General features: G+C 44.5%; 1 protein-coding gene across 1 annotated transcript in view; it reads right to left on the reverse strand.

The window, feature by feature from the left end:
* LOC124551354 (echinoderm microtubule-associated protein-like 2) overlaps positions 1-25,367 on the reverse strand; it is a 666,787-nt gene that overhangs the window by 336,011 nt on the left and 305,409 nt on the right. The gene's annotated exons all lie outside the window — the stretch shown is intronic.

Below are 25,367 nucleotides of genomic sequence, written 5' to 3' on the forward strand. Positions count from 1 at the left end.
TACAAAACGAGCTGCCCTTCTTTGCACTTTCTCGATGTCCTCAGCCAACACTAACTGGTAAGGATCCTATACCGGGCAGTAGTAGTCCACAAGGAAACGGACACGCGTAGTGTAGGCAGTCTGGTAGAATTGTTGAATGATCTAAGTGTCCTGGCAGTAAGAGATAGTCTCTGGTCCGCCTTCCCCACAACATTTCCTATGTGACGGATCTTGTGGATTCTAGCTATTTAGTTGAATCCATAACCTTTAAATGTGTGATTTATCGTGTAGCCGAAATTTAACGTATTCTTTTTATTGCTCAAGTGGATCATATTTTAAGAAAGTTGTCTACATCTTCATCTACGTTTACATCATTTCGTTTCTTGTTCCTCTCGCAAATAGAGCGAGCGAGAAACGACTATCTATATGCGTCCGTATGAGCCCTAATTTCTCGTCCTGTATGCTGACGTCTATAAATCTGTGGTGTCCGTACTGTAAGACCTTCGGTACACACACCATCAGATTATTTGACTTGTCGCTCTAACGAAGTAGGCGATTGTCAGCAATATGTCTCGTGGTCTTATCGTGGCGTGTTTATCTTCTGCCGTTAGGTCAGACGATAGAAATGCCACTTGCACGCTTAGAGTAGCAGATTGACGGTGACCAACTTCAAACAGAACTTGATTCATTTTCAGACACATTTATTAAAATAATAACAAGCATAAAATTACTTAACTTGGTTCTGGATGCTATTTACAATTGAAAATCTGAAGTTCCTTTGGTCTTGGTACGCTAATCTTATTCTCACATATCTCTGATACTTGGCAAAGTGTCTATACATTTGTCTTCATGGCTGTGTACAGGAATATGATAATCTTTTTAGGCGCAGAGTGAAACTTGACTGCAGACTGGTGCAGACAAATGCAGACTGACTAAACGGAGGTCTGTACACTCGTTATAATACCTCGCGCGTTCAGGTATCACTGCGCGAGTGTGGTCCTCGAGGAGAAAAGGTTCTACGTTAGCAGCAATCTCATTGGCTGAGTGACATATTAATACGCGGATCGGCGGAAGCAGTATTTGGTCCGTCTCTAAGACAGCGCCATCTCGTAGTGCGGAGACGGACGAGCGCTGCGCCTGCGCTGTTGTGCTTAGCGGGGCGTGCTCTAGTGGGAAAGTTGTGTACGCGCTGACTACGCGGAACTATGTACACAACAATCTTCATCTACGTTTACATCATTTCGTTTCTTGTTCCTCTCGCAAATAGAGCGAGCGAGAAACGACTGTCTATATGCGACCATATGAGCCCTAATTTCTGTATGCTGGCGTCTATAAATCGTTCGGCAGTCAGCTTCAAATACCGGTTCTCTAAATTTTTTGAGTATTCTGGAAAAGAAAGTTGCCTTCCCTACAGGGAGTCCCAGTTGAGTTCCCGAAGCATTTACGTGTTGTTCGAACCTACCGGTAACAAATATAACAAGTCGCCTCTGAATTGCTTCGATGTCTTCCTTCGATCCGACCAGGTACGGATCATAAGTCGCACCAGCGTCCTATATGCTGTCTCCTTTACACGTGAACCACTCTCCCCTAAAATTCTCCCAACAAACCGAAGTCGACCATTCGCCTTCCTTGACACAGAACTCACATGCTCGTTCCATCCCATATCGCTTTGCAACGTTACTCCCACATATTTAAACGACTTCACTATATCACACTAGTAATACTATATCCCAACATTGCGAGTTTGATCTTCCTACTCATCCGCATTGACTTCCATTTTTCCACATTTAGGGCTAGCTGCTATTCGTGAAGCCAATTGGAAATTTTGTCTAAGTCGTTATGTATCTTTCCACAGTCACTCAACTTCGACGCTTAACCGTACACCACGGCATCATCAGCAAACAACCACCCTGTCACACAAATCATTTATGTATACAGATAACAACAGTGGTCCTGTCGCACTTCCCTGGGGCACCCCTGACGATACCCTTGTCTCTGATGAACACTCCGTCGAGGACAACGTACTGGGTTCTATTACTTAAGAAGTCTTCGAGCCACTCACATATCTGTGAACCTATTCTATGAGTTCGTACCTTCTTTAACAGCCCGCACAGGAGCACCGTGTCAAACGCCTTTTGGAAATTTAGAAATATGGAATCTGTCTGTTGGCCTTCATCCATAGTTCGCAGTATCAGCCTTGATCGCAAAATATTTTATTCATAGTAACCGATTTCAGTCTTCGAAGACCATTCTCTCCTTACGTGACAAATAAAAACACCTCCAGCCGTCCTTATGATTTTATTTTGTCGCTATCAGTTTCAACGCGACAAAATAAAATAAAATCATAAGGACGGCTGGAGGTGTTTTTATTTGTCACGATAGTAACCGGCCGTCGTCCCAGGGACGAGACCTTCTGGTAAAAGGATGGACATACAAAATTTTTTTCCTTTAGCGATCTGTGGAAATGGCGAGCTGAGTCAAACATGTACCAGAAGGCACTATCGTCGACTGCGACCGAGCAGATCGGTAAAGGAGACACTTCAATGGCCTGAAAAGAATATCTTTAAAGACTGAAGCTGGTTACCATGTATAAAATATTTTGCGATCAAGATTGATTACTTCATTAAATGGAAATGAGCGTATGGCCTCGTTGGCCGGGAGGCCCCTATGCGGGGAAGTTCAGCCGCCAAGTGCAAGTCTTATTTCGTTCGACGCCACACTGAGCGACTTGCGCGCCGGTGATGGGCATGAAATGATGACGGGGACAGCACAACACCCAGTCCCTGAGCGGAGAAAATGCCCAACCCAGCCGGGAATCGAACCCGGGCCCGCTTGCGTAGGAGGCGAGCACGTTACCGCCCAGCTACGGAGGCGGACTACTTCATTAAAATTGAATTGAGATCTCTCATTTGCAGCCATGTTACTAATAATCATGTAGATGACCTCACACTTTTCATTGTTTAGAACTGAGTGCCATCTCCCGTACCATACAGATATCGTGCCCAACGCGCTCAGATAGCCGCACGTGTTAAACCGACCGTTTCCAGGGCGAGGAAACGTACCGGCCACGGATCGAATCTGTGCAGCGGATTAACGATAGTGGGTCGATGTGTCAGCCAGTCCGGGTGAGGCTTTTAGGCCGCTTCCCACACCCCACTAGGTGAACACCAGGCTGGTTCCCATGTCCCGTCTCAGATTTACGCTCCACGAACATTTAGACTATTTTGTTGCACTTTCACGCAGAATTTACGACGGGATAAAAAACACACACAAAAAAACGGAATAACATTGCGGTGGGCGGGGCTTGTGTAGTTTGCATTTCTGCCGCTAGGTGTGTACCGCGAAACGCATTGACAGTTCTCTGCCGCCTGTGTTGCTGATCTGGCGTGTTCTGTTCGTCTGCAGTGGTTGTTTTACTGGCGCTGATTTCTTCTTTTTCATTTCTTATTATGGCAAGAGAACAAAGTGGAGCTGTGACATTTTGTTTCCTGCTAGGTAAAAATACCGCTGAAACTGTTTTAATGTCGGAAACAGAGCTTACGAAGATGACTCTATGGGAAAAACTCAGTTGTACGAGTGGTTTGGTCGATTTAAAAATGGCAACATGTACTGCTGGCATACTTCGTTCTGGACGCCCATCAACTGTCGGAATCGAAGAAAATATTGAAAAAAATCGAGAGCTTGTGCTCACAGGCCGTCGACAGACAATCGACCAACTGTCAAAGATTAGTGGGTTACCTTGGAGCTCAGTTCAGCGAATTTTAACGGGAGATTTGGGACTGAAAAGGGCTGCTGCCAAGTTTGTTCTTTGGGTTCTAACTGGCAATCAAAAGGAACGTAGAGTTGTAACATGTCATGCTTTGAAACAACAGCTTGAAACTGAACCGCCGGCCGCTGTGACCGAGCGGTTCTAGGCGCTTCAGTCCGGAACCGCGCAGCTGCTACGGTAGCTGGTTCGAATCCTGCCTCGGACATGGATGTGTGTGATGTCCTTAGGTTAGTTAGGTTTAAGTAGTTCTAACTTATAGGGGACTGATGACCTCAGATGTTAAGTCCCCTAGTGCTTAGAGCTATTCGAACTATTTTGAAACTGAACCAGATTTTCTGTCAAAGGTCATTACTAATGATGAGCCATGTTGCTATGGTTATGACCCAGAAACAAAGATATAGTCAAATCAATGGAAGACGTGATGGTCACCGCGTCCAAAAAAATTTCATTAAGTCAGATCAAATATCAAAAGAATGCTGATTTGCTTTTTTGATGCCAAGGGCGTAGCTCATTCAGAGTTTGTTCCCCCAGGCCAGACAGTCAATCAAAGCTTTTATTTGGAAGTTTTAAGATGGTTGCGTGACAGTGTTCGTCTAAAAAGACCCGATTTGTGACAGACGGGAGGCTGGTTCTTCCACCACGACAACGCACCTGCACACACACAGCTATCTCTGTTAGGCAGTTTTTGGCTAAAAATGGCATAATTCTGCTGCCCCACGCACCTTACTCGCCTGACCTGGCTCCGTGCGACTTTTCCTTATTTCCACACATGAAAAGGGGAATGAAAGAACACAGATTTGACAGCACTGAAGAAGGCAAGAAAAAAACGAGAGAGGAACTGTCAACAATTTCTAAAGATGACCGTAAAAAATGTTTCGAACAGTGGAAGCACGGTTGGGACAATGTGTTGGTTGTAATGGAGAGTATTTTGAAGGGGGTAAGGTTGTTTTGTAAACAATTTGAAAATAATTTCGCTTTTTTTTTGGGCACCCCATCATACTCATTATGTAGACGGATTCGGTACACCGCCTCTATTCTGGGCGTGGCTAGGAAACTAATGACATTCGCTGTTGGTCGCCTGAAGCATTCAGTCAGGACGAGAATCTTGTCTAATTTCTTGGCACATCAATGCGGCGTGTCCAACGTCTCTACAAGAAATGGTGTACCACATGCAGCCACGTAATACGGTGTGAGAACAAGGCTCTTGTAAAGAGCCGAACGTCACACCTTCCGTCTGTAGCTCACTTCACAGTGATGGCGTAGACTTACTAGGTAACTCTGGTGTGTGGAGAACTGACGACGTTTTCCTTTCCTCGCTTTACAAGTTTGAACAATATCATCGAAGAATTCTCGGATATTACTGTAAACGATAATTTAGCAGAATCGGTACTGCTGCTACAGTGGCAACGTTTCAAGCTGAGCAAAGAGACGCCACCGTGTAAAGAAGGCACGCTCCCTTACGTAAGAACTTCTATGGAGCAGCCTTGGCGCCGATAACACTATCATTGACCTCATGCCAAAGCTTACAGCGGAGTTCTGCTGCTGTTTTGTAGAGTAAACAAGTAATAACAATTTAAAAGATGAGTACCCCCTTATACTCTGAAATGCCAGAAGTCGTGCGATAGCAGCATAAAAAAGGAAATAAGACATAATTTTCTGGCGCTAGCATGGCGGCGAGAAGATGTATTAATAGACATTGGCCTATCACCTCTTGCGTTACTGATTGGAATTTTAGCGCGATGAGTTGCACGTTTAAAAGCTACAACGCTGTAAGAATGTACTCACTAACAATCAGAATACTAGTTAGTGTATACTCTGTAATTCACACTTTAGTGCCTGGCAGAGGGTACATCGAACCACTCCCGGAGTGTTTTCCTACCGTTCCACTAAAGAACAGCAGCTGGGAACAATGAACACCTAAATTTTTCCGTGCGATCTCTGATTTATTTTATTGCGCTGGTAGTTTATCTCTATGTAGATGGGAGCCAATGAAATATATTCTTACTTGGAAGAGGAAGCTAATGATCGAAATTTTGTGAAGAGATCTCGCCGCAACGAAAGACGCTTGTGTTTTAAGGCCTGTCACCCTAACTCGCATTTCACATCCGCGAACCATTTCGCTGTAGTGCAAAACGAACTGCCCTTTGCACTTTTTCGAAGTCGTCCGTGAGCCTCGCCTCATAATGACCCCATAGCGCGCGGTAGTACTTCAAAAGACGAAGGACAAGTGTAGTTAAAATGTTAGCGTCTAGGACTTTTTCATCTACAGACTTCCACTTTATATAATACTCACTGTAAAGCGCTGTAAAATACTGTAAAATACGCTGCGGGGGAGAGGGGAGGGGGGGGGGGGTGAACGTGAAGTAAACCATGTGCGAGGAAAACGTAAAGTGATAGCAGCATTAAATCTTTAGTGATACCTTGACTTGTACACACACACTTAACTAAATGTTACTATGACACAGGCCGGTGTGGCCGAGCGGTTCTAGGCGCTTCAGTCCGGAACCGCGCTGCTGCTACGGTCGCAGGTTCGAATCCTGCCTCTTGCATGGATCTGTGTGATGTCCTTAGGTTAGTTAGGGTTAAGTAGTTCTAAGTCTATGGGACTGATGACGTCAAATGCTAAGTCCCATTGTGTTTAGAACCATTTGAACCATACTCTGGATCACTATCTCTTTAGTAGGATTACTTAGTTCCACATCCACCAAAAACTTTGTAATGTGTGAAACCAGTCCTTCTTAGAATCTTTCATTCAATGGTAAGCTAGTCTATTGCTTCGTCACGAGAAGCAAATTTTGAATCAATGGTCACTTCCGGAACATCTAACGAACACACAGCATCATTACGTATGACAAATTCAGGTCTATCACCCCGTTTTTCTGTCTGGATGTGAAGGCTAATCTCAGGAACTACTGCGGGGATTTTGATACTGTATTCAATAATAGACTTTTTCGCGAGGATGGTTTGCGTATACAATTTATAAACATTTCCCGCACAGTGGTTGTACTATAATGACGTTCGTCAATTAAGTCGCGGTTCCTGAGAACTTTCCTGCAGCACGCTGCTAAAATCGTTGAAGTTGTGATAGAATTTGGAGTTAATACTCAGCTGTCTAACGCTTTCTCTAAATCGTAATTATACGCCTACGCAGTGGTGTGCAAACGCTGCTCCGGACAATTCACCCGGCCACAGATACTTACAAGGGAAACTCCCATCGCACCCCACACACATTTAGTGATCAGGTGGTCCTTTGGACAGCCCATCAAAAACTGAACACAGATTAAGCATGAAAATGGGAAGGAGGCGTACTGAACTGTGGAGAAATAGAAACAGAGAGTGGTCCAAGATCAACATACGCAACATGGAGCGACAACGTAAGACAGTGTCGCCGGTCACGATGTTGAACTGCGAAGTGCTACCCGTGCAAAGTCTAAGCGTGTCACTAGTAAATATACCGGGCGATCCTGCGATGATGTTACAAGCTTTCAGGAATCATGGAGAAGGGTAAATGTATCAATTTGAGGTGAAGGGCCCTGGTCTAGAAAAGACGCAGTCCAATGTTACAGGAGAAAGTAGTTCTAATATCTCTGACAGCGGATGTCTTCCACTGCAAGCTTTTTGTTTTTCATATTTGGGAAGTAGTTGGTATGAACCAAAACAAGAAAGAATGTCCAGTAAACATTGGGTCTAAAATCTCTCCCATAAGAGTTATGAGCAAATGTTTATCTTCGCTACTGTGAAACACGTTTCATCTACTGAACAACTGCTCACAGCTCTTAAAGTATGTTTACCACACAATTTTTTCTTGTTTTGGTCCATATTACCTCCTTCAAAAGTACGGAAAGCAAAGAGCTTACAGTGGAACAGGTTCACTGTCACAAGAAAGATTTTCCCTTTTAACTTTCGACTCTGTTATTTCCGGACCTGGGTCCCTTACCTGAGATTCATTCATTCACTCTTCTTCATCGTCCATGATCGTTTATAACATGATCTCAGAATTTCTCTGTATGATTACAGCAATATATACAGCACACGTTTGCATCATCATTAAAATAAGTAAACTTTGTATTGTTTATACACTACTAGCCATTAAAATTGCTACACCAAGAAGAAATGCAGGTGAATAAACGGGTATTCATTCAACACATATACTATACTAGAACTGACATGTGATTACATTTTCACGCAGTTTGGGTGCATAGATCATGAGAAATCTGTACCCAGAACAACCACCTCTGGCCGTAATAACGGCCTTGATACGCCTGGGCATTGAGTCGAACAGAGCTTGGATGGCGTGTACAGGTACAGCTGCCCATGCAGCTTCAACACGATACCACAGTTCATCAAGAGTAGTGACTGACGCATTATGACGAGCCAGTTGCCCGGCCACCATTGACCAGACGTTTTCAGTTGGTGAGAGATCTGGAGAATGTGCTGGCCAGGGCAGCAGTCGAACATTTTCTGTATCCAGATAGGCCCGTACAGGACCTGCAACATGCGGTCATGCATTATCCTAGTGAAATGTAGGGATTCGCAGGGATCGAACGAAGGGTGGAGGCACGGGTCGTAACACATCTGAAATGTAGTGTCCACTGTTCGAAGTGCCGTCAATGCGAACAAGAGGTGACCGACACGTGTAACCAATGACACCCCATACCATCACGCCGGGTGATACGCCGGGTGATACGCCAGTATGGCGATGACGAATACACGCTTCCAATGTGCGTTCACCGCGATGTCGCCAAACACGAATGCGACCATCATGATGCTGTAAACAGAACGTGGATTCATCCGGAAAAATGACGTTTTGCCATTCGTGCACCCAGGTTCGTCGTCGAGTACACCATCGCTGGCGCTCCTGTCTGTGATTCAGCGTCAAGGGTAACCGCAGCCATGGTCTCCGAGCTGACAGTCCGTGCTGCTGCAAACGTCGTAGAACTGTTCGTGCAGATGGTTGTTGTCTTGCAAACGTCCCCATCTGTTGACTCAGGCATCGAGACGTGGCTGCACGATCCGTTACAGCCTTGCGGATAAGATGCCTGTCATCTCGACTGCTAGTGATACGAGGCCATTGGGATCCAGCACGGCGTTCCGTATTAGCCTCCTGAACCCATCGATTCCATATTCTGCTAACAGTCATTGGATCTCGACCAACGCGAGCAGAAGTGTCGCGATACGATAAGCCGCAATCACGATAGGCTACAATTCGACCTTTATCGACGTCTGAAACGCGTTTCACCAGACAACGCCGGTCAACTGCTGTTTCTGTATGAGAAATCGGTTGGAAACTTTCCTCATGTAAGCACGTTGTAGGTGTCGCCACTGGCGCCAACCTTGTGTGAATGCTCTGCAAAGCTAATCATTTGCATATCATAGCATCTTCTTCCTGTCGGTTAAATTTCGCGTCTGTAGCATGTCATCTACGTGGTGTAGCAATTTTGATGGCCAGTAGTGTATGTGTGATGCGGATACTTTGTTACAGCCCAAAGCATCTCATTTGTATGGTAGACAAATGCTCAGTCGTCATAAACGGGCTATATCCTCACGCATAGGTTAAAATGTTATAGACCAGTAGACAGAGCTGTTTCTCAGATTTCACTTTAGATGAATAAGAGGAAACGGAGTGGATCAGTCTCATATGGATGGTAGATGTACTAAAGGAATCAGACATGGTGTACCACAGGGCTCTATTTTAGGACGTCATATGCAATGAACTTATACTTGCAATGTCAGAAGATACTGGTGATTTTCAGCTCTTACGCAGCGTACAGGAAGTAGATACTGACCGGAGCTGGGTCAAGCCCAGCTGAAGAGATGGCTCGCGTCCATCTGTCCCCTCGAGCTGCCGGCCAAGAGCCCATTAAGCAACTCGTGTGCCAATCAAGCGCGGATCTCGGCGCTACGTTCCCAGACCCAAATGGCGTGCTGTTGAACGTCGCCAGGGTCACGACTCACTTAACCCTGAGGCTTATCAGCTTTGAGACCCGCGTCTGCAGGCCAGAGGGTCGACAGGGGCTGGCTCTTAGTTTCAGAGCAAGCGTTGCTTGTATTTTGAAATTTTGCCGAATGTGAAAATCCCTACAGTGTAAAGGGTGAGACTTTGGCACATGTTCACATTTGTCGGCTCTTTCCAAGTTATCTGCTAATCATAGGTCGGAGACATTAGAAGAAAACTTTCTTAACACTTTTTGTCAGCTTTTGGATTGTCATTATTTTATTTGCAGGTCACTGTACCCATTTCAGTTTACATTTTGTCACAATTGAAAGAGAAACCGCCCTCGGTCACTATTTTTAACAAATTAACCTGGTTTCAACACTGCTAGGAGTGTCTTTCTCAGAATTTAAAACAAAGAATGGTCTATATTCTATAACACGGTCACAGAATTATGACTAAAAACGTATGATAGGGTATAATTACGGAATCATCGTGAAAGACTGGCAGTACTTACGTCATTTATAAAATAATAAATATGCCAATTTTACATTTTCAATGTAATACATTGCTGGTACATGTGGACAGGAATACGTCGTGGCACGAAACAGTACAACAGTGTGCCTGATTACGTCCATTTGCCGGCATCCAATGAAATGAAGCTTAAAGCTTAAAATATATGTTTGTAAATGCCCTACGGTTGAATTGGTCGATTGTGCCGAGTAGTAAACAGATTACAACCTACTTGGACCATGTTTTCGTTCTCACTATAAAATGACAGTATTAGGACCGTGTCAGACAATAAACATATTGTCGCCCGCATCTCGTGGTCGTGCGGTAGCGTTCTCGCTTCCCACGCCCGGGTTCCCGGGTTCGATTCCCGGCGGGGTCAGGGATTTTCTCTGCCTCGTGATGGCTGGGTGTTGTGTGATGTCCTTAGGTTAGTTAGGCTTAAGTAGTTCTAAGTTCTAGGGGACTGATGACCATAGATGTTAAGTCCCATAGTGCTCAGAGCCATTTGAAACATATTGTCCTATGCGCACACCGTGACTGGCTCTGGCGCTGTAACTTGGTAAGTAGTGGTGAGCTCCAGCATCAGTTCTCTTCGCGCTGCTCATGGTACCTTGTCTATTACATGCTTAAGTATCTATACTTCCATTTGGATTATTTGCTCCGGTTGTTCCATGCATATACAGGATGTTACAAAAAGATACGGCCAAACTTTCAGGAAACATTCCTCACACACAAAGAAAGGTTCAAAATGGTTCAAATGGCTCTGAGCACTATGGGACTTAACATCTTAGGTCATCAGTCCCCTAGAACTTAGAACTACTTAAACCTAACTAACCTAAGGACAGCACACAATACCCAGCCATCACGAGGCAGAGAAAATCCCTGACCCCGCCGGGAATCGAACCCGGGAACCCGGGCGTGGGAAGCGAGAACGCTACCGCACGACCACGAGATGCGGGTTTGTCGACAGCACCTGCTGCTCCTGAAACGGCAGTCGCTGAAATGCCACGCGCGCAATTGCGACCTCAGGGCGGGACTTGCTTTGTGGGCAGAGAAGACAACTGACCAGAGGCGGGTGCTGCCGCACTCGCTGCCGAACACACGCAGCACACACAGAGGATGTGAGTCATGCCACACAACGGCTCTTCCGCCGTTAAGTCTCTCCCTGAGAACCGTACCACGACACGTTCCGCAATAACCGTGTGATTACGACCAGTAGCGTCGCGCGTGCAAGTCGCGCGTCACGACACGAGACGCCGCTCACGTTTAAAATTATTTCATTTCCTGCCTGAATACCATACCGCACAAATTCAGTGACCCACATTTTAAGCAGAAACTACACTACTGGCCATTAAAATTGGTGCACCAAGAAGAAAAGCAGATGATAAACGGGTATTCATTGGACAAATATATTATACCAGAACTGACATGTGATTATATTTTCACGCAATTTGGGGGTATAGATCCTAAGAAATCAATATCCAGAACAACCACCTCTGGCCGTAATAACGGCCTTGATACGCCTGGGCATTAAGTCAAACAGAGCTTGGATGGCGTGTACAGGCACAGCTGCCCAAGCAGCTTCAACACGATACCACAGTTCACCAAGAGTAGTGACTGGTGCATTGTGACGAGACAGTTGCTCGGCCACCATTGACCACACGTTTTCAATTGCTGACAGATCTGGAGAATGTGCTGGCCAGGGCAGCAGTCGAACATTGTCTGTATCCAGATAGGCCCGTACAGGACCTGCAACATGCGGTCATGCATTATCCTAGTGAAATGTAGGGATTCGCAGGGATCGAATGAAGGCTAGAGCCACGGGTCGTAACAAATCTGAAATGTAACGTCCACTGTTCAAAGTGCCGTCAATGCGAACAAGAGGTGACCGAGACGTGTAACCAATGGGACCCCATACCATCACGCCGGGTGATACGCCAGTATGGCGACGACGAATACACGCTTCCAATGTGCGTTCACCGCGATGTCGCCAAACACGGATGCGAGCATCACGATGCTGTAAACAGAACCTGGATTCATCCGAAAAAATGAGGTTTTGCCACTCGTGCACCCAGGTTCATCGTTGAGTACACCACCGCAGCCGCTCCTGTCTGTGATGCAGCGTCAAGGGTAACCGCAGCCACGGTCTCCGAGCTCATAGTCCGTGCTGCTGCAAACGTCGTCGAACTGTTGGTGCAGATGGTTGTTGTCTTGCAAACGTCCCCATCTGTTGACTCAGGGATGGAGACGTGGCTGCACGATCCGTTACAGCCTTGCGGATAAGATGCCTGTCATCTCGACTGCTAGTGATACGAGGCCGTTATGATCTTGCACGGCGTTCCGTATGACCCTCCTGAACCTACCGATTCCATATTCTGCTAACAGTCATTGGATCTCGACCAACCCGAGCAACAATGTCGCAATACGATAAACCGCAATCGCGACAGGCTACAATCCGACTTTTATCAAAGTCGGAAACGTGATGGTACGCATTTCTCCTCCTTACAAGAGGCATCACAACAACGTTTGACCAGGCAACGCCGGTCAACTGCTGTTTGTGTATGAGAAATCGGTTGGAAACTTTCCTCATGTCAGCACGTTGTAGGTGTCGCCACCGGCGCCAAATTTGTGTGATTGCTCTGAAAAGCTAGTCATTTGCATATCACAGCATCGTCTTCCTGTCGGTTAAATTTCGCGTCTGTAGCACGTCATCATCGTGGTGTTGCAATTTTAATGGCCGGTAGTGTACATTCATTTCGTAATTCATGGTGCATCATAACAAACCGTTATCTAAGTAGCCCCTCTGACATCGACTGCTTGATACATGCTTTCTCCATACCAGTGCCGGTTCGACAACATTTTCCACATGAGCGACATATAACTTGACGTCCCCCTCCTTCAGATATCAGTTGCCTTTATTTGGCCGTTGGTACGACCATTAAGAATAAATTTAAACATACTGAACGAATACTATGTGATTTAAAGTATCCGGACACCCGCAAAAACATACGTTTTTCCTGTTAGGTGCCTTGTGCTGCCAGCTACTGTCAGGTACTCCGTATCAGCGATCTCAGTAGTCATTAGACGTCGTGAGACAGCAGAATGGGGCGCTCCCCGGAACTCACGGACTTCGATCGTGCTCAGGAGAATTGGTGTCACCTGTGTCATACGTCTGTACGCGAGTTTTCCACACTCCTAAACATCCCTAGGTCCACTGTTTCCGACGTGATAGTAAAGTCGAAACAAGAAGGGACACGTACAGCACAAAAGCATACTGGCCGACCTCGACTGACAGAGACCGCCGACAGTTGAAGAGGGTCGTAATGTGTACTAGGCAGACATCTATCCAGACCACCACACAGGAATTCCAAACTGTATCAGGATCCACTGCAAGTATTAGTTATGCGGGAGGTGAGAAAATTTGTATTTCATGGTCGAGCGGTTGCTCATAAGCCACACATCACGCCGGTAAATACCAAACGATACCTCGCTTGATGTAAGGAGCGTAAACATTGGTCGATTGAACGGTGGAAAAACGCTGTGTGGAGTGACGAATCACGGTACACAATGTGGCGATCCGATGGCAGTTTGTGGGTATGGCGAATGGCCGGTGAACGTCATCTGCCAGCGTGTGTAGTGCCAACAGTAAAATTCGGAGGCGGTGGGGTTATGGTGTGGTCGTGTTTTTCATGGAGGGGGCTTGCACCCCTTGTTTTGGGTGGCATTATAACAGCACAGGCCTACATTGATGTTTTAAGCACATTTTTGCTTCCCACTGTTGAAGAGCACTTCGCGGATTGCGATTGCATCTTTCAACACGATGGAGCACCAATTCATAATGCACGGCCTGTGGCGGAGTGGTTGGACTACAATAACATCCCTGTAATGGACTGGCCTGCACAGGATCCTGTTCTATACGACATCTTTGGGGCGTTTTGGAACGCCGACTTCGTACCAGGCCTCAACGACCGACATCGATAGACCTCAGTGTAGCACTCCGTGAAGAATGGGCTGCCATTTCCCAAGAAACCTTCCAGCACCTGACTGAACGTATGCCTGCGCGAGTAGAAGCAGTTATCAAGGCTAAGGGTCGGCTAACACCATACTGAATTCCAGCATTACGGACGGAGGGCGCCACAAACTTGAAGTCGTTTTCAGCTAGGTGTCGGGATACTTTTGATCACATAGTGTATGAGAAAGCTCTTTACAGGTGACACGCCAAAAATAGTGAAGAAACTCGGAAAGGGTCAGTCTGTGTCCTTTTTAGACGTGAGGCTTTGTCGCCTTTTTCTCCTGTTGGCCGGCAGCTGGTTGCGCCGCCGTGGCTGCTGAGTGTTTGAACCGCCTGTGAGGACGGCGGCAGAGCGCTGGCGCCTGCCAGACCAGACGAGAGGCCTCCAACCCGGCTCAAGATAAACAGATCGATAACGACGCCGCGTCGACGGGCGCGTGCGAACGCTGCTGCGTAGCGCGCGTGTTGTTCGCACCGCGGGCCAGCTACCCTGCTGGATATTCAGACTGCAGCACCAAGTGGGTGGCGTGCAGCAGATGAAGGTCAAGTCACTACGGCGAGTACTGCATGGTTGGATAAGAAAACGACTACATTTCACCGCAGCCACATGAAGTAGGTACCGGTGACGCCGTTTACATTCTGTACACAGGGCAGTCTATTGATAGTGATCGGGCCAAATATCTCACGAAATAAGCGTCAAACGAGAAAACTACAAAGAACGAAACTCGTCTAGCTTGAAGGGGATAACCAGATGGCGCTATGCTTGACCCGCTAGATGGCGCTGCCATAGGTCAAACGGATACCAACTGTGTCTTTTTTTAAATAGGAACCCCCATTTTTATTACATATTCGTGTAGTACGTAAAGAAATACGAATGTTTTAGTTGGACCACTTTTTTAGCTTTTTGATAGATGGCGAAACAATAATCACAAACGTACAAGTACGTGGTACCACGTAACATTCCGCCAGAGCGGACGGTATTTGCTTCGTGATACATTACCCGTGTTAAATTGACCGTTTGCCAATTGCAGAAAAGGTCGATATAGTGTTGATGTATGGCTATTGTGATCAAAATGCCCAACGGACGTGTACTATGTATGCTGCTCAGTATCCTGGACGACATCATCCAAGTGTCCGGACCGTTCGCCGGATAGTTACGTTATTTAAGAGAACAGGAAGTGTTCAGCCACGTGTGAAACGTTAACCACAACCCGCAACAAATGATGATGCCCAAGTAGGTGTTTTAGCTGCTGTCGCGGCTAATCCGCACATCAGTAGCAGACAAATTGCGCGAGAATCGGGAATCTCAAAAACGTCGGTGTTGGGAATGCTACATCAACATCGATTGCACCCGTACCATATTTCTGTGCACCAGGAATTGCATGACGACGACTTTGAACGTCGTGTACAGTTCTGCCACTAGGCACAAGAGAAATTACGGGACGATGACAGATTTTTTGCACGCGTTCTATTTAGCGACGAAGCGTCATTCACCAACAGCGGTAACGTAAACCGGCATAATATACACTATTGGGCAACGGAAAATCCACGATGGCTGCGACAAGTGGAACATCAGCGACGTTGGCGGGTTAATGTATGGTGCGGCATAATGGGAAGGAGGATAATTGGGCCCCATTTTATCGATGGCAATGTAAATGGTGCAGTGTATGCTGATTTCCTACGTAATGTTCTACTGATGTTACCACAAGAAGTTTCACTGCATGACAGAATGGCGATGTACTTCCAACATGATGGATGTCTGGCACATAGCTCGCGCGCGGTTGAAACGGTATTGAATAGCATATTTCATGACAGGTGGATTGGTCGTCGAAGCACCTTACCATGGCCCGCACGTTCACCGGATCTGACGTCCCCGGATTTCTTTCTGTGGGGAAAGCTGAAGGATATTTGCTATCGTGATTCACCGACAACACCTGACAACATGCGTCAGCGCATTGTCAATGCATGTGGGAACATTACGAAAGGCGAACTACTCGCTGTTGAGAGGAATGTCGTTACACGTATTGCCAAATGCATTGAGGTTGACAGACATCATTTTGAGCATTTATAGCATTCATGTGGTATTTACAGGTAATCACGCTGTAACAGCATGCGTTCTCAGAAATGATATGTTCACAAAGGTTCATGTATAACATTGTAACAACCGAAATAAAATGTTCAAACGTACCTACGTTCTGTATTTTAATTTAAAAAAACGTACCTGTTACCAACTGTTCGTCTGAAATTGTGTGCCATCTGTTTGTGACTATTACAGCGCCATCTATCACAAAGCGAAAAAAGTGGTGCAACTAAAACATTCATATATCTTTACGTACTACACGAATATGTAATAAAAAAATGGGGGTTCCTATTTTAATAAAAACGCAGTTGATATCCGTTTGACCTATGGCAGCGCCATCTAGCGGGACAACCATAGCGCCATCTGGTTTCCCCCTTCAATCTAGACGAGTTTCTTTCTTTGTAGTCTTTTCGTTTGACGCTTATTTCGTGAGGTATTTGGCCTGGTCATGATCAACGGACCACCATGTATAACGGAAACTACATAACCGGGATTCAGAACTCGCACTGGATGGTGGTTGTTTCTGGGGATGCCATGTCACGCTTACTGTAAGAAGAGAAACGTGCCGGCAGTGTCGTGGGCCTTCGAGACTGCGGTTTTCCGTTTCCTGATACGGCTGGTCGGGGTGCCACGACTGCCATGAGAAAATGGAATGGATGGCTTCAGGTCGGCAACCCCATAGAAGACCCCACGTGACTATCGCCCGAGAGGAGAGAGACTTTGTTTCTTCGGCCGTACAGGGTGGTACAGCCGAGGCAGGGATTTTGCCTCAGGGTATCTGCAGTAGGACAAGTACCCACAGTTGGTTTCTGCTGTCTTCTTTGTAAGAATCAACCTATATTTTGCACACAGACAAGGGCTCAGACTGTTAGCTTCCGACAAAATAGCATGTTGTAATAGTTCCCATATTCCTCTTCACCTGTATCACTTAACTGCGCTCGCACCCAAGCTTCAAACTATCGATCTTCTGCAGACATTTTCCACCTCTTAGAAAATCGCTCCATGTTAAAGTTGCAAAGTAACACGATTCACACATACAGAGTGGGGCAAATAAAAGTGGGCCAGGTGAGTGAATACGATTGAACGTCAATGTATGCGCGTAACCACACCTCAACGTGACGGGGCAACTGTCCATACAGCCGGCCGAGCCTTGCAGCACGCCTATACAATCTCCACAGTTGACAGGGTTGTTAGCAGAAGTCAGCCTGGTCGAGGCCACCCCGTTCTCCTGATTTGTCAGTGTGCGACACTTTGTGTCAGGAGCTCTCCAGTCTAGGGTTAATCACAACAACCCTTTAGTCTTCATGAACTGCGGCAAAACATTTCAGATGAGACTGCAGCAATTTCTGCCGTCCAGTTTCGGTCCGCCTTCAGCAGTCTGCTGAGTAGGGCCCAAGAGTGCCAAGCGATGAATGGTGGTCTATTTCAGCGTCTGATATAATCGGGTTAGTACTGTATTTCCTTTCCTGTGTTGTGTTTCTTTGATCCCTGGAACGCTGTTCACCAGACCACTTGTATTCCCCTCACGCTGTATAGTAATGTGCTGTCAAATAAGAAAATACAAAAAACTAATTGAAAGCACAATATAAAGTCATTTCATACATGTGGTCTACTGGATTTACTTAATTATCAGACGTAATAGAAACATGCGATAATCCAGATACCCAATTTCGCGCTTATCTTTAAATACACTACTGGCTATTAAAATTGCTACACCACGAAGGTGACGTGCTACAGGCGCGAAATTTAACCGAAAGGAATAAGATGCTGTGCTATGCAAATGATTAGCTTTTCAGACCATTCACATAAGTTTGGCGCAGGTGGCGACACCTACAACGTGCTGACATGAGGAAAGCTTCCAACCGATTTCTCATACACAAACAGCAGTTGACCGACGTTGCCTGGTCAAACGTTGTTGTGATGCTTCGTATAAGGAGGAGAGATGCGTACCATCACGTTTCCGACTTTGATAAAGGTCGGATTGTAGCCTATCGCGAATGCGGTTTATCGTATCGCGACCTTTGCTGCTCGCGTTGGTCGAGATCGAATGACTGTTAGCAGAATACGGAATCGGTGGGTTCAGGAGAGTAATACTGAACGCCGTGCAGGATCCCAACGGCCTCGTATCACTAGCAGTCGATATGACAGGCATCTTATCCGCATGGCTGTAATGGATCGTGCAGCCACGTCTCGATGCCTGAGTCAACAGATGGGGATGTTTGCAAGACAACAACCATCTGCACGAACAGTTCGACGACGTTTGCAGCAACATGGACTATCAGCTCGGATACCATGGCTGCGGGTACCCTTGACGCTGTAGCACAGACAGGAGTGCCTGCGGTGGTGTACTTAACGACGAACCTGGGTGCACGAATGGCAAAGCGTCATTTTTTCGGTTGAATCCAGGTTGTGTTTACAGCATCATAATGGTCGCATCCGCGTTCTGCGACATCGCGGTGAACGCACATTGGAAGCATGTATTCGTCATCGCCATACTGGCGTATCACCTGGCGCGATGGTATGGGGTGCCACTGGTTACACGTCTAGGTCACCTCTTGTTCGCGTTGACGGTACTTTGAACAGTGGACGTTACATTTCAGATGTTTTGCGACCCGTGGCTCTACCCGTCATTCGATCCCTGCGAAACCCTACACTTCAGCAGGAAAATGCACGACCGCATGTTACAGGTCTTGTACGGGCCTTTCTGGATACAGAAAATGTTCGACTGTTGCCCTGGCCAGTACCTTCCCCAGATCTCTCACCAATTGAAAACTTCTGGTCAATGGTGGCCGAGCAACTGGCTCGTCCCAATACGCCAGTCACTACTCTTGATGAACTGTGGTATCGTGTTGAAGCTGCATGGGCAGCTGTACCTCTACACGCCATCCAAGCTCTGTTTGCCTCTATGCCCAGGCGTATCGAGGCCGTTATTACGCCCAGAGGTGGTTGTTCTGGGTACTGATTTCTCAGGTTCTATGCACCCAAATGGCTTGAAAATGTAATCACATGTCAGTTCCAGTTTAATGTATTTGTCCAATCAATACCCGTTTATCATCTGCATTTCTCCTTGGTGCAGCAATTTTAATAGCCAGTAGTGCAATATACTTTATCGCTAGACTGACGAAGTCATATTGTCTATTGTTGCTTTACACACGGCAGGTATTAAGATCAAGATACTTACGAAGAGAGAACGTGATTTATTGCATTGCTACCCATTCAATCTTTAAAATGAACGATGGGTCTAAGAGACTGATGTTCGGGGTTAAGAGTTTTATTCACGGAACAACATGACTTTTAGCGATGTTACACAACGGACGGCGGTCCCTTTTCGCGGAAAAGTTTGTATTCTGTTGCGTGAAGAGCACTTAGCATTACGTCGGGAGTACAACTCAGCACAAAGCGAAATACGGCTACGTGTCTCCCGTATTGCACTCACTGTTTCTTCCGTGCAATTTGTGCGAAAAAGCACCGCCTGCGAACATCAACGCAGCAACCCGCAGAACTCTGCTGCCCGGCGGGTCAGCGGCATTTCCCGGCGCTAGCGCTTCGCCAGTCCTGGCAATGTGCCTGGTGGTAACCTTTAGCTGGCAGCTCCCAAGCTTTATAGCGGCCGCAGAGAGCGAGCTAACATTTCATGTCACTCGGTAAAATTGTAGCTTCAGTCGTAAAAAATGCAACAGCGTCCTCTATACTCACTATGGTCAGTGATGAACCACTAACGAAAGTTCCCCGCCTACAAATAGAAAAGAAGGATTTTAGTCAAGCAGAAAAAAAACGCTCCCCTTGAGAAGTAGTCGTGACGCAGTGGGCGATGTTCAAATCCCAAAAGAAAATATATAACGTAGCAGTGAGTGTGAATGTCTATTTTGTTTGGGTATCCATACTTTAAAAAAGCTTTCCAAGCAGTTTCAACACAATCTGCACAGGCAGTCCTTTCAAAACAAGGCACTGGTCCAGCTTGTGCTGCTAAATTGAAAGATATACATCGTCATCAACAGGAGTACTGCACAACTGCTATACTGGTGACTGAATAAGAAGCCACCTTCTGATAAACCAGTGACTTTAGTTGAGGCATTTCCAGTAGAACTCACCATCAGATTGTCTGCAGAACAAAAATAACGGAGAGTGCAACTGTACAAAGAATATACAATAGCATGAAGCGTCAAATATCGTCCAAATTAAGAAGGTGACACACACACCATAAACGTCTTGATCGTATATAAAGTCAGAATGTAACAAACAAATTGTCATGGCAGACTGACTAGCTAGATCGCAATAACCAGGAAGATATTTTAAGTCACCAGAAGGCGGTGATAAACACGAAAGTAGCGCCACGTAGCGAGAAAGCAGATTTTTTTTTTCTTTCTCATAAGAAGTATATTTTAGAACACAAAATTAAACATTCACAAAAGTTTATGAAGTGTGAATAATAAAATGAATGAATGAATGAAAATTTACGGTTGCACAAAAGTACTACCGACAGAAGTGACGTACATGTAAACTGACACATGAACAGAATAAAAGATTAATGTACCGTACGAAGGTTTGAACTTATGTAAGGGTTATGGAATTTTTATTCGGTTTATGTGTTAGTTTACATGTACGTTTTTTGTCGATGGTATTTTTTATCCAACTGTAAATTTGTGTTCTTCCTTCATTTTGTTATTCACACTGCCGGCCACTGTGGCCGAGCGGTTCTAAGCGCTTCAGTCTGGAACCGCGCTGCTGTTACGGTCGCAGGTTCGAATCCTGCCTCGGGCATGGATGTGTGTGCTGTCCTTAGGTTAGTTAGGTTTAAGTAGTTCTAAGTCTAGGGGACTGATGACCTTAGAAGTTAAGTCCCATAGTGCTTAGAGCCATTTTGTTATTCACACTTTGTTTCCTTCTGTAAATTTTTAATTTTTTATATAGTACATTCCCTATGAAAAAAATTTTTATCCTTTTGCTGCTACATGGCACTACTTTTGTATTCATCAAAGCCCTCTGTTTCCAGTTATTGCGTTGTAATTAGTCACTTAGTCTGCCTCGGCGGCTTTGTTTGTTACGTACTGTCTTTATATATCTGATCAAGATGTTCATTGTGTATATTTCAGCTGTTCAATTTTGAAAATACTTGTAGCTTCATTCTCTTGTATATTCTTTGTATAGGTATATTTTTGGTTATTTGCTATGCATTTCTAATTTGCAGACAATTTGATGATGGGTTCTAAAAAAAAAAAAAAAAAAAAACGCGTCAAATAAAGGCATTGATTTATCAGCTGGAGGCTTTATATTTAGTGACCAATACAGCAATTGTTCGGTACTCCCACTGATTTGCAATATTGTCGAATTCCTCCGGCGTGACTACGTCACAATTACATAGAATGTTAACGGAGTTTAACCGCTAATATAAAAAGTCAGCAGCTTTCATATTGGTTTTACATTTCTTTAATTGGAACTTTATAGTAGGGGTTCACAGTCGCTGTGGATTGCTTGAGGGAAGTTGTTTCCCTGCGTATCGGTAGGCCGTTCTAGTTTTGAAATAACCACTTTATTTCATGACTTAGCTATTAGCTGATTTCGCCTCCTTGGCCATTATTAACCAACCTCATTAGTTGCATCATAATGAAAAATAGTAAGCACGTAGCATCACATATACCACACATCTTTGTGGATTAAATGGTATGTAGTGAAGTCCTCTGTAACGGTTTCGCAAAACTATGTCAGTTATTGTCATAACTGTCCCAGATGAGAAATCGGTATGTTTTGGTTACTTGCCAATCTTCCGGGCTGTATGACCCTGTTCCATGTTGTTATTGTTCCTAATGTTCCGACCAGAGGTACGTTATCTTTAGCAAGGATTATATTGCCGATCACTCCATTGTTCATGGTATTTCTATCACTCTCCGACGTCCGACCTGTCAGTGGGCAACATCCAGCGGAACAAGCAGTACCTCTGAAGATGCCCAACGAAGCTCTGCAAGGAACGTTACGGGAAGGAAAGTTTCATGGATCAGAACCGTACAACATGGAAGGTTCACCTGAAAACATAGAGTCTGTTTTTAAAAACAAAATGTCTTACATTGTCTGAAAAGGGACGATTCTCCCTAAACTTTAATCGATGAGAGAACCTCTTGAAAATTATTTATGAAGTATTTGTTGGAAAATTCTGTTTGTTAATTCAGAACGAGATCAGGAACATTGTACGTATGTATATGAGTCTCAGTCTCTTAACAGAACATTCATTACGCCACCCTTACCTGTAACACGTATGATCTGAAGGTTGTTTTCTTTATTGTCTTGAGTGAACATTTTCTGAAAGATGGACAGCAAAGGCTAATTTACTTTAGTAATTCAGTAGTCCGGAATCGGGGTGTCCCTTACACCTTGCTTCAGAAGTTCTAGTTGTCTGCCCAACGTATAATTTTGGACAATTATTACAGTTCACTTTATAGCTTCCTGATCGTTAAAAGTTGTTTCATAAGAAAATTTTTTACAATTTTTCTATGAATATTGTATAAACTACCTATACCTTTATCGTATAATTCACATTTAAATGATATTCACAAACTGGTATATTAAACCATTACTATTTACAACATAAAATGCAACTATAGATTCCATGTTCAAATTTAGCTTTATCACTAGAACAGAAAAGTTACTTTATTGTGTTTATGTACTGTACTCATGAGTTATCCAAACCATTCAGCATACTAGAAATTATTGTAAAAACAGTAATTCCCTTTTAAAATTTTTAAATTAATTCCGTTGCAGTGGTAAGACGTACGTCCACACTATGTCAGAAAAACGCTAACCTAACATCTTTACCACTGCAACATCTTTGAACATATTGTTTATGTTACTCACATGAAGCAGGACCATCTTTTTTAAATGTTTATCGTGTGTGCTGCCATCAGACAGAGTAGTAGAGTGGTGTAAAATATATCTCTTTATCACCTCAATATTCAATGTCCAAAATATAGAACAAAATAGTTTAAACACAAATATGTATATATTCCAGGCCACTGTAGATACCTTGCAAATAACAAAGGCGTAAAGTGTATGGCAGGAAAATATTGTTTTATTCAATTGTGACTAGACGGATCTAAAGTAATAATCACCAACATAATATTACACGCAACTCGGGACGATAGGACAAGAAATAGTTGACAATGATACTGGACTCAGTTTTCAGATCTTTATTCGTGCTAAAAATGATGTGGAAGCCGTCTTGTTTCAACCAATGCGCAGTGCCACGCCCCCTTTTCTACACATTTTGTCCTTCTTTGCGATCTTTTGTTATCTCCTGCCGTCAGGGAAGCATCTGAAGAGTATAGAAGGCCATGAGCTCATTCACGATGGCATTAATTCCGATTTATTAAAGAAATACACACCTGGTGGCAAACAAAACCCGACCGAAATATTTAATAACCTGATTTAGAAGAGATACCCAAAGGCAATGTTTTGCTTATCTACTGTTGTCAAAATTACCTAATATGATGCTAGCCTCATGTTCAACGATGGTAACACTGAAAGATTCAGAACCGTCTCGAGACTAGGATTGGTGCGGGTTGCTTCATTAAAGACCTACTGAAGAGGATAGATAATGTGCATATTTCCAGTTCTGAAATGTCAGTCAGTGATATTGCCAGGAGGATATGACTAGAGAAAGAGAGCTTCACGAATACCAAGAAGACCAACTGAATGGCTATGCTAACAGGGAGGTGATTGATTGTGGCAAACATGCTAATAAAACCTTGTTTTGGTGATTTCTGCGTCTTTCACTTTTCAGTGCATAAGGAACATTTTCTGCTGATCCTTTGCAGATAGAAAGGTGAAATTTGCTACGGATTGTCTACATACTGTAACAACTTCTTGTTCTACAAAATTGTAGTGCGTTACTTTCAAACATATATAAATTTTTGTGAACTGAAAGTATTTATGTAACAATCACATAAATTTAAAAAATTCAAAAACAGTTATTAAAATACTTGTACAAAGATTCTTTTATTTTATTACCAAGAATAACCTGTGTATTGTGAAAGTGGTAAGCAAAGCAACCTTTCAGAAAATGTTCCTCGTGTGGTAATAGGTTTTTTAAAAGTATTTACCAACGCTCGGACCGATTTATTTGACAAAAATAGAATGAAAAAAATCCAGATTACAGCTTAATGATAAGATGAGCAAAATTTGGTCGAATTATCTCTCAAGTTACAATAGCTTATATGTAACTGTGCATTTTCTCATACGTCTTTCACACGAGATACCATACAACATACGAATACTCCGTTGGAAACGTGTGTCGTGCATAGTTGACACAATTTTTGCAGCCTACACAGATCAGATTGATCTGTCGCTGGTGTCTAGGTTCCGGATTAACGTTGACTGATTTTGAAATAACAAGTTTGTCGTATGTGATGTGCGCAACAGCAGTTCCTGTCAGCAGCCACTAGCCTGGAACGCAGGCAGCCCGCAATACAGAGCTCCAGAGCAGATAGCATCGTCGGCGTACGCAGGGGTTTCGCTATCTACAACGAACTCTGAAGATAGGGCACAACGAAATGTTGACGTGACTTCCACATTTTTTAGTGACAAAGGGTAAGTTCAGTGCCACTAAAAATATACAAAAGTAGTATAACTACAGCAAATTTAAAACTTTTTGTAGTTAATGCCTTAGGAACTGGACTGCGCTTGTCTTCCAAGGTAACTGGATTATTTATTCTATTATAAATCCATTAACAAATCACAAAGGGTTATCAATCTGATTATTAATTCGGTCAAAGATGAGGATCTTCAGCTCTGAGTAGATGCAGTATACTAAACATATCGTGTGATTACATATGCAGATAGTACAAACATAATACGAGGGCATTCGAAAAGTAAGGTCCTATCGACAGTAGAATGAAATCACAGTGAAAATAAAAAAATTAAAAAATTATTTGCAACTGTAAGCTACACCTTCCGGCTACTTCTCTACGTAGTCGCAGCTCTGACTGACACATTTTTCGTAGCGTTGTACCAACTTTCCAATAACCTTGGGAGTGGCCGAGCGGTTCTAGGCGCTACAGTCTGCAACCGCGCGACCGCTGCGGTCGCAGGTTCG

This window comes from Schistocerca americana, chromosome 9 (assembly GCF_021461395.2).
Source record: "Schistocerca americana isolate TAMUIC-IGC-003095 chromosome 9, iqSchAmer2.1, whole genome shotgun sequence".
Taxonomy (NCBI): Eukaryota; Metazoa; Arthropoda; class Insecta; order Orthoptera; family Acrididae; genus Schistocerca; species Schistocerca americana.